We start from the raw sequence: 11,128 nt of genomic DNA, 5'->3' as shown, positions 1-11,128 counted from the left end.
CGACTGGATGTGCACTTAAGTGATTCCACGACCCTTGGTGATGTTCAAAGATGTGTGGGTTTTGATCGTGCAAAGATTTCAAGTATTAGTGTAATATCGACAACACCTTCACACGTATTGTTGTACTTGTTTTGCATATGAGTATTGTATGATGTTACCTGATTTTGGCATTTCCATCTAGATTGATCGTTTGTCAAGTGGATGTACCTCTCTTCTAATTACGTTATTGGCACCATTTGTCATGAATGGCAACGGGGCAGTCTTGTCTCGAGCATAGTGCGTGATAAAGATAAGTGTTATGATGGTCTAGCCACTACTACGGGGAGATTTGGCAGGGTCACACCATTAGGTAAATCATTGTCAAATTTCTTGTGTAGATACATATATATATATATATATATATATATTTTTTTTTGACTAAATGTTTTCTTCTGTAATACGAAATTTTAGTTGCCAGGATAGTGTCAGATGGGCCATCACCAGAATTGGTCTCCTCTCTCCATGGAATTTGTTTAGAAGATAAAAATCCATATTTTGGCAACCTTGCGCCTTACCCGTTGCGCCGCGAGACTTTATCCTTTTGTCAGCTCTACAGCGCCGCGAGACTAGGGATAAGGCGTGAATTTGGTGGTCCCACGCCGCGATGTTCGGTAAGCCCACAGGGCTAAAGGTAAGAACTCGTGCCAAAGTTTTGGGTTTTCATAGACAGACCGACTGAGGATTCGTAATACTATTTTATTAAAAGCTTCAGTTGTTCCATTCCCTTGAGGATAGTATCGAGTAGACTTGTGGTGACAAATATTGTAGTCTTGGAGTAATTTTTTTACGATTTGGCCTACAAATGGTGTACCATTGTCAGTGATGATACGATGCGGGATTCCAAATCTGCATATGATATTTTCTAATATAAATGTGGCTATCGTTGATGTTTTTACAAGCAACATGTATTTAATTATTAAAGTAGGACCTTCTACCCTTCCTTTTATTTTATTTATTTATTTTTTTACAAAGGAGGGGATCTAAAAGCTTAGATAGATAGATAGCTAAGGGTAATATTTTCTCACAAATTTGATATTCGTGGGAGGAGACATGACATCATTATTGGGATCTTTGAGTTTACAATACCCGTTATCACATATCTCGGATATGTTGTCAGGACCCTCCCATCGTGGCGTGAATTTGGTCATGCGTAACCCTGTCATTGTGGTGTCTGTTGCCTTGAGTACCAAGTCACCTTCTGTGTACATTCATGGTCTAACAAGTTTGTTGTATATCCGATTTAAGTTGCTGATAGGCTTGACGATTCTTTCCTGCGATATCTCGATGCTCGTCTATGAACTCCAGCTCCATTAATCTTGCTTGGTCGATGTCCATTCCGCAGAAATTGCGATTCTTTCGGATGGTATGGCTATTTCTACTGGTAGTACCGCTTCAACTCCATACACTAGGGATAAGGCGTGAATTTCGTGGTCCCACGCCGCGATGTTCGGTAAGCCCACAGGGCTAAAGGTAAGAACTCATGCCAAAGTTTTGGGTTTTCATAGACAGACCGACTGAGGATTCGTAATGCTATTTTATTAAAAGCTTCGGTTGTTCCATTCCCTCGAGGATAGTATCGAGTAGACTTGTGGTGACAAATATTGTAGTCTTGGAGTAATGTTTTTTACGATTTGGCCAACAAATGGTGTACCATTGTCAGTGATGATATGATGCGGGATTCCAAATCTGCATATGATATTTTCTAATATAAATGTGGCTATTGTTAATTTTTTTACAAGCAACATGTATTTAATTATTAAGGTAGGACCTTCTACCCTTCCTTTTATTTTATTTATTTATGTTTTTTTACAAAGGAGGGGATCTACAAGTTTAGATAGATAGATGGGTAAGGGTAATATTTTCTCACAAATTTGATATTCGTGGGAGGAGACATGACATCATTATTGGGATCTTTGAGTTTACAACACCCGTTATCAGATATCTCGGATATGATGTCAGGACCCTCCAATCGTGGCGTGTATTTGGTCACATGTAACCCTGTCATTGTGGCGTCTGCCTTGAGTACCAAGCACCTTCTGTGTACATTCTTGGTCTAACCAATTTGTTGTATATCTGATTTACGTTGCTGATAGGCTTGACGATTCTTTGCTGCAGTATCTCGATGCTCGTCTATGAACTCCAGCTCCATTAATCTTGCTTGGTCGATGTCCATTCCTGCAGAAATTGCGATTCTTTCGGATGGTATGGCTATTTCTGCTGGTAGTACCGCTTCAGCTCCATACACTAGGGATAAGGTTTGGTAGTCCCACACCGCAATGTTCGGTAAGCCCACAGGCCTAAAGGTAAGAACTCATGCCAAAGTTGTAGGTTTTCATAGACAGACCAACTGAGGATTCGTAATACTGTTTTATTAAAAGCTTCAGTTGTTCCATTCCCTCGAGGATAGTATCGAGTAGACTTGTGGTGACAAATATTGTAGTCTTGGAGTAATTTTTTTACGATTTGTCCTACAAATGGTGTACCATTGTCAGTGATGATACGATGCGGGATTCCAAATCTGCATATAATATTTTCTAATATATATGTGGCTATCGTTGGTGAGGTAGCCTTTTTAAGGGGTATTGCTTCAGCCCATTTTGTGAAACACTCTGTTGCTGCTAAAATCCATGTTCTTCCCTTGGATGGTGGCGAGATGGGGCCAACGAGGTCCAACGCCGATGAATGAAATAGCCATGGAGATGAGACGGGTCGCAGAGGCACTGACGGGGCATGGATCTTGTTATTAAATATTTGGCATTGTAACATCTCCTTGCATATTCTCTCGCGTCCATCTCCATAGTTTGCCAGTAGTAACCCATTCGTAGAAGTTCTTCACTCAATTTTTTTTCCTCCTTGGTGTTCACTACAGTCACCCTCATGAACTTCTCTCATGATATCCTCGCATTCGCTAATACTCAGACATCGTAGATGCGTACCATTGTACCCTTTTTCTGAATAATATGCCTTCATGGACGGTTTACTTTGATAGTTCTTTCCGTATTTTCTCAGCGAACATTGAATCATCGGGTAATACGTTATTGAGAAGAAAATCCATGTATGGTTGTCTCCAATCGTTTACCTCGATCGGTGATGAAAGCGCTCTCGTGAGCCTCGCATAGGATCTTGCATCTATCACATGCTTGTAACATATATTTAACGTCGTTGTTCATTCCTTTCCAATAATAACCTATCCGTTACAGTCCATGTTGTAAAGGTGGTCCCTCAATCCCACAATTTTGATCGTGTAATTTTTTTCAAACCCTCTTTAGCCTGTTAGTTGTTTAGGTATCTTGCCAGGACTCCATTAGGACTCTTATAGTACAATATTCCGTCGATTAATCTAAATCATTGTTGGATCTGATGAGGACATGTCCCACAAGGAGCCACCAGCAAGATACCAAGTGCCGGTAGGACCCGTGACGAGGGCTCGAGCGAGGAGATTCAAGGAGGAGCTTAACAATCTGATCATCAAGCTCCAAGATGAAGAAGGGGACAAGCTCGCAAAGGAGAGAATTCAAGGAAGCCAAGAAACACCAATGAAGAATGTTATTTGGGCCGAATTGGATTAAACAGATTACTCACATGTTGCTATTTCAGTTTGTATTTTTGGGCCAAGACATGTTATTTAAAAATCCATATGTGTTTGTATTGGGTTGGGCCTTTGTTTTTATGTCTATTAGTACTTAAATAAGGCTAAATGGGCTTATTAGGTTATGGGGCCGATGGAGTTACGAATTTGTCTTTGTAAAACTCTATAAATTAAGCCTTTAGGCTGAATGAAGGACACACAATTTGATTTCGAGTTAAACACTTTCTGTGAGGATTGTCATTCTCTCTTTGGTTCGTTTAGAACTATTCGAGTTTCTTACAAAGCGGTGCGTGTAAGAGTTCGAGACCGACTCATCAGACGGCCATTCACATCCGTCCGTGGCATCAATCGATCCACCTTCATTCCTAAATTGTAGATGATCCATCGCTGTGCTATTGGGATATCGGGTCTTGGAGCTTAGTCGGCCGAGGTTCGTATCAGGATCTTTATATCATCTTTTGTTGTGGATTGCAATTTTTCCTTTATGCTGATTTGCCAATCTTCATCAATCTGGGGGCTTTGATCGCCTTCAAAATACGACTCGTGCTTTCTCATTATACGCATTATCGGGTCACTTATCCTGTCGTGATCAATTTTTGAGGCCATCGTAGCCAGTGCATCTGCAAAGCGATTCTTTGTGCGAAGAATATGCTCAAAGCGGTACTCGGTAAATTTTATCAGCTGGTCTTGAAGAAACGTTCTATATCGTACTAGTGATGGCTCTTTGAGAGAAAATTCACCTTACATTTGTTGAATAACGAGGCATGAGTCTCCCTTTATGTTCACGTTTCTTATTCCCATTGTTAGAGTCGTAATAACCCCCAATGCGAGGGCCTCATACTCAGCTTCATTATTGCTGCACTCGAAAGAAAGTTTGCATGCCATTGTCGTTTTTTGTCCTGAAAGGCTAGTAATAACTATGCCCACGCCGCCTCTTTTCTTGAGTAGATGAACCATCGGATGTGAGATCCCACCACCCACCTTGTGGGTTTTCCTTACACAGTCAACAGCAAGAATAGGCAACTCACTGGGTACTTCTTCTGATAAGATTGCATCCTCCTTATGTAGTGACGATGCCAACAAGTCAGCGAATATTTGACTTTTTTTTTTACCTTTTGGATGGGTAATAGTGATATCGAATTCCGTGAGGATAAGCATCCACCGTGTCATTCGGCTACTAGGTATAGGCTTGGTCATGAGGTATTTGATAGGATCTGCCTTTAGGATTAATATCTTGTGAGCGAGCATATAGTGTCGTAATCTCTGAGCAACATATACCAAGGCCAGACACTGTTTTTCTATCAGAGAATATCGTCGTTAAGCATCATTCATGGATCAGCTAAGGTAATATATAGGTCTTTCTCTATCGTCACGGTCTTGGGCTAATAATGCTCCAATAGAATTATCAGTAGTGCTCACATACAAAGTCAGCGGGAATTTTGGTATGAGTACCGTCATAACTTGTGGAGATGCCAAGATTTCTTTGATGTCTTGAAAAGCTTTTTGACATTCAAGATTCCACTGAAAAGGGACCTTTTTGCGCAATAGAAGTTGCATGGGATGTAAACAATCTTGTAGGTCCTCTGATCGGTCCTACTTGTAGATCGATCGTAATGAATCCTAATGTTTGTGTTGGCTGCGAGGAAAACCCAGTAAGCATGACTTTGTGTGGTACCAAATCCTTTTTGTTATGTAAGGAGTGATAAGTGCTAGTCGGCATCAGGTTTACTGATGCTCCATTATTAACCAAGGCTCTTTGAACTATCAATTCATTGACTCTTGCTTCCACATACAAAGGCCGGTTACGACTTGGTTGTGATACTTGATAATCGTGTGAGTAAAAAGTGATTGCTCCTTCGGCTGTTTTAGTATATTTCTTAATTGGATGACTCACGAAGCAACACATGGCGCCAAAATTTTGTGTTGTGTGTGTCAAGGACCGAGTAGCTTCTTCCTTTGCCTGTTGTTGAAACTCCAACGTGTTGAAGAAATCTCTGAAGAGCTTGGCCTGCAGCAGTGACTCGACCATTCTCTCTTCTATGCCTAGACTGTATGAGGATCCTTCTACACCGGTGATATTTATTTCTTTGATACATGTCATTATAGTTCTGTATTCTGCTGCCGAAATGGCATATGCTCGACTGTCTCCTTTTATAGAAGAATCTCTCATTTCTTCAAATTTTCATGTAATATACGCCGTAATGCATAGCACTTCATTGTAGGATGATGGATTCTTCTATGGAATGGCAATAAGATGGATGTTCTATTTCTTCTTTGGTGGGAGATTTTTCAATATAGGGTAGTGATATTTCTTCATCACGTATCCAATCTTCCAAAAAAACAAAGACTTTGTCAACAGTGCGAGGAAATACGGGGGGTTTATCAATGCTTTTTCTCTTTTTTATATGTCCCTTTTCCTTAGTCACGGCGACCTCCATTCCTCTTTTGTTATTCCAAATCGGGCGTTGATGATCATTTCGTCTCGTAGAGCGGGTTAGTCTAGCCACACTTGCTCATGTGTTTCTGGCCTTAGCTATTAATTACGCAAAATCATAAATTGAGTGATTCTCAATATGGATTCGATATTCATTTAACATCCCTTTGATACAGAGTTTGATTATCTTTTTTTTTCATGCAACGTTTTGGTGCAATCCAATGCCCTTTCTCGAAAGCTTTGCACATGATTGACGAGAGATTCTCCATACGCTTGTCGTTCCCCCAATCAAATCGGCTATGCTAATTTTATCTTTGACTGTAAAGAACTTGAAACAGAATTGAGTCACGAGGTCATCCCAGTCACGTATACTTCCTGGAGATAGGTTGGCATACCAAGAATATGCTTGTTCTATCAATGATTTGGAGAATATTCTTAATCGTAGCTCTTGGTTGTATCCAAAAATGCCTAAGTCATCAATAAATTGTATGACATGTTCTTTGGCGTTCCCATTCTTTCCATTATATATTTCGAAATCCCGGGCTACTATAATTTTGAGGATATGGTTTTATGGATATCTCGGCAGGTTACAGTGGGTTAAGGTCGATTGATGACATGTTGAATGCGTTTTTATTTCTTTCTGCCTGTAAAATTCCCATAATCTCCCCTTTAGTGACAAACCCGGCTGTTTCTGTTGTCGGTTCTAAGAAAGAAGCATGACCATTAATTGTCGAAGGTGCATTTTCTATCGGCCTGTTTGTTGAAATCGTCTCCATAGCCCTATCTGGTTGTATATGGTTGTCATTTGCTGTATTTTTTATGGCCAATTTTTAAGATTCCTTCTTGAGTTTTCTGTATATTTTCTAAAACATTGTTCATTGAGGCTTGTACAGTCACTGTCTCTGAATTTCCATTTATTGTGTATTCAGAGTTGACTCCCCCAACCACAAAGCTTCTGTTTCTAGGATCCTTGTTCAGTGTCTTGATTTTTTGGAATTTTGAATGCGGGGTACACCCTATTTTATTATAGAATACTATTTATGTGTTATAGCTGTAGGATACTATATTCTTTGTTCTAGGGCAATATTTTTTTGTACATAAGATACTATATACTTTGTTTTTGTTATAGTAGGCTACTATTATGTTTTTTTTTTTTGTAGTATATACTACTCTTTTTTTTTGGGTAGGAAACTACCCTATATGTTATATTTGTAGGACTTTTTTTTAGGAAATTTTTGTTGTATGATGCTAGTACTTTACATTGTAGGATTTTTTTTTTGTACGAAATTTTTTGTTGTAGGACACTACCCTATGTTGTAGGAACCCTTTTTCTTATGGAAGCTAGTGTGTTTTGATTTGATTTTCTGTGTATATTTTGCTTGTTTGTGGGAGCGATCTCAACAACTGTATTTTTTTTTAATCTAGATCGAGTGAGAATGATTAAAGCGAATTGGACAATTGTGTATACGTCAAAAGATGAAGCGTGTCGGTTGTTGTGTTCTCTATGAGACCAGAGATCTGAGCCACAATTCCTCTTAAAAACGTATTCTACGCAAGCTCGGAAAGTAATCTAAGGATTGACAACATGGTGTGAGGAACACTTAGAGAGCTGTGATGGTTCTTGTGTTCTCATACGAGCTCGGAGAGTCAAGCCACATTTCTTCTAAGCGAGGTGTTTTACGGAGGTTTGAAAAGTGATTGTATATGAAGATTCCTTCAAAACTTTGATCGTGACGAGTAGATGAGATCCCTATGCTTTTAAATCAAAAACACGTCTTCGGTCGAGTAGTCTTACGAAGGAATCCCCAGTGGAGTCGCCATTGTTCTTAGCGGGTCAAGCTAAGAAGATAATTTAGTTTATAATATGAGATAAGAAGGATAATATTTGTAGACAAGAGGGAGGAAACCGTTTCTTTCTAGAAAGAGTTTTATCGGAACTCTATGTTTCTGTATTCAAGATCGAGACTTGTTCTTTCCTCTCTCTTATTTTCTCTGGCTGTTGTTGTTTTCTTGCTGTTGCAAATGGTGGAGTTTCCCTTCTATTTATAGAGGAAAACTATTTTCGAGTTCCAATTTTTCCCTTCCTAGATATGTATAATTACAACTATAAGAATAGTAAAGCACACCACTCCAAATCTAAAAATATTTCCCTCACTTGAATTGATTTCCACCAAAATCGGTCCATTTATTTCATAATCTTGTATATAATTTTCATGTATCAACACTCTTCAATGGTGAGATTGCTACTGCTATCTGGTGTCACTTTCGTGTCATGTTTTGCCATCCGAGTAAGGAAATAACTGCTACTCATCTTTTCAAGAATTGAAATACGGGAAACATTAAGAGCAAGGTTGTTCAAACTAAAATCCAAACTATTTTTATCCTTCTCTGGGAGTTGTGGAAATATAGATGCAGAAGTAAATTTGAGGATAATGTCATGAATGTTGAAATTCTGGAAAAGTCTATTGATAATTTCCTTTGCTCATCTTCATATGGCTAGTGAAACCACTGTTTCTAATCGATGGACCGATTATTCAAATAAACATATAGCTAGATGACTTTATTAGAGGCCTGCATCTAGAGGTCTCAAGCTTCGTTATGGACAGGGAGATATTGGAGGTATTATTCGTAATGTGGATGGTATTTGTATTATTGGTTTTGCAGGGCATGTCTTCGTAACTAACAACCTTAGTGCGGAAATAGAAAGCATGATTCATAGCAGGGGCGGAGCAAGGAACGAAACTTAGTAGAGGCCAATTATTTAACTAATAATTCTAGGGTAAAAACATATTTTTTTTAATTTGACATAGTAATCAACTTAAATTTATTTATTAGCCAAAAATAGCTAAGATTTGACATTATATAAACTATTAATGTATATCTCTATACATATATATGAGTAGATGTAGACATATATATATATATATATGTATATATACAAGTTTAAATTTTATTATATTTTGACATTTTGTAGATTTTATATAGGGGTGGCAATTTGGGGCCGTACACGAGACACGACACGGTTACGACACTGTGTAAATGGTTATGGGTCGACCTAAAATGGATCTGGGTCTATACGTGTCGAACACGATTAAATAACGGGTGAACACGACAACCCATTGGGACCCAATTAGACACGAATATTAAATGGATTGTTAATGGGTAAACACGATAAAGACCCATAATGACCCAATGGATTGTGTTTGAACTTCTCTTTTGTAGTAAAAATATTATGTTGGTGGCTTAGTTGATTATATGGAGTATTTTTATTAATTACTTATTCTGACTAATTTGTTATTTAATTTGATTTAGAGAATTTCAATATTTTGAAGTAAACATGTCTAAGGGCCTAAACCGATTCGCGTGTTCAAATGGGTTTAGTGGTCTAAATGGGTCTGTGGGTCTAAGTGGGTCCGTTGGTTACATGGTCCATTGAGACACGATTAATAAATGGGTCTTAGTGGGTTGGGTCTGGGTTTGACAAAAAAATAGTGGGTCGTGTTTGAGTTTTGCTCTTAGACACGATTAATAAATGGGTCGTGTCTGAGTCTATCAAAAAATACATGAAAACGAATAAGACACGGCACGAACACGACACGTAACCCGAATTGCCACCCCTAAATTTTTATACGACATTACTTATTTTATTAACTAGAGGCTATTTAGTCACAACACCAAACTTAAAAGAGATAAAAATAAGTCTTTTAAATTTTTTTATTTTATTTTGTGACTATAATGACATAAGAAGAGTTATAATTTATGATTTAGTTATTTTTATTTATTAGAAGTTATAAAATTTGGACATCTATAATAACAAAAACTGGACCGAATATTCATATAATAATTGTTGTGTATGTATATAGATGAACGTTAAAAAAAAAAATATTGAGAGCAACTCTAAAGTACTTGATATATCTAAATTTATGTTTGTTTATATAGGATCCAAATGCTAAAAAAATTTGGCATACCATTTAAATTATTGAGAGCCACACTAAAGTACTCGTTGGCTCTACTTTAGACAAGATTAAACATCCGTGGATTATTGGTTGTCGATGGAATTTCATGATGAATGTCATGACGAATATTGAGATGAAGTACGTGTATCACGAAAAAAAAAATATGATTGCGGACGCTCTTTGGAAGTTCGGTAATTCATTGGAGGCATTTTCGAAATTTGATTATTTGAATTCGCCTTCTAGTGTTCATGATTTATTTGTAATAGATTGAAAGGAGTTTAGATATCATTAAAAAAAAATTTGTAATCTATACTTCCAGCAATGGCAGTGAGCTCTAGTGGATGGAGGGTCTTGAGGGCCAGGGTCCCAGCTTTAAAACAGTCCAAATCTAGCAACATAAAAAAAAAATTAAAGTATTTTGATGTAAAATCATGCATACCAGTAATTAAAAATTATTATATTTTAATAGAAGAATGATACTTAAAGAAACCGATATATAAAACAAGCATACCAATAAAAAGAACTTCCGTTGAAAATTCCTTTTATAGTGGGCTTTGGGTATACCATGATATTCATGACTTCACAGGCAATTTTTTTTTTTTTTTTTTTTTTTTTTTACATATTTACGTAAATTCGGAGGTTCTTGTGTTCTCATACGAGCCCAAAGAGCCAAGCCACATTTATTCTAAGCGAGGTGTTTTACGGAGGTTTGAAAAGTGATTGTATATGAAGATTCCGCCAAAACTTTGATCACGTGAAGAGTAGATGAGATCTCTATGCTTTTAAATAAAAAAAATATGTCTTCGGTCGAGTAGTCTTATGAAGGTATCCCCAGCGGAGTCGCCATTGTTCTTAGTGGGTCAAGCTAAGACGATAATTTAATTTATAATATGAGATAAGAAGGATAATATTTGTAGACAAGAGGGAGGAAATCGATTCTTTCTAGAAAGGGTTTTATCGGAACTCTATGTTTCTGTATTCAAGATCGAGACTTGTTCTTTCCTCTCTCTTGTTTTCTCTGGCTGTTGTTGTTTTCTTGCTGTTGCAAATGGTGGAGTTTCCCTTCTATTTATAGAGGAAAACTATTTTCGAGTTCCAATTTTTCCCTTC

At 37.7% G+C, this 11,128-nt stretch overlaps 1 long non-coding RNA gene across 2 annotated transcripts; it reads left to right on the top strand.

The window, feature by feature from the left end:
• Window positions 1-457: 457 nt before the first annotated feature.
• LOC149407584 (uncharacterized) lies at window positions 458-7,923 on the top strand. 2 transcript variants are annotated; one of them, XR_016301503.1, is made up of 4 exons: window positions 458-670; window positions 1,382-1,509; window positions 2,155-2,342; window positions 7,488-7,923. It is a non-coding gene; the product is annotated as an uncharacterized LOC149407584 (long non-coding RNA). The 2 variants fall into 2 exon arrangements; XR_016301502.1 differs by lacking the exon at window positions 7,488-7,923 and having other exon boundaries at window positions 2,155-2,952.
• Window positions 7,924-11,128: the final 3,205 nt, after the last annotated feature.

Source organism: Urtica dioica, chromosome 1 (genome assembly GCF_054948205.1).
Source record: "Urtica dioica subsp. dioica isolate 48M chromosome 1, U.dioica_male_clone48M_v1_H2, whole genome shotgun sequence".
NCBI lineage: Eukaryota > Viridiplantae > Streptophyta > Magnoliopsida > Rosales > Urticaceae > Urtica > Urtica dioica.
This window is presented reverse-complemented; position numbering and strand designations above follow the sequence as displayed.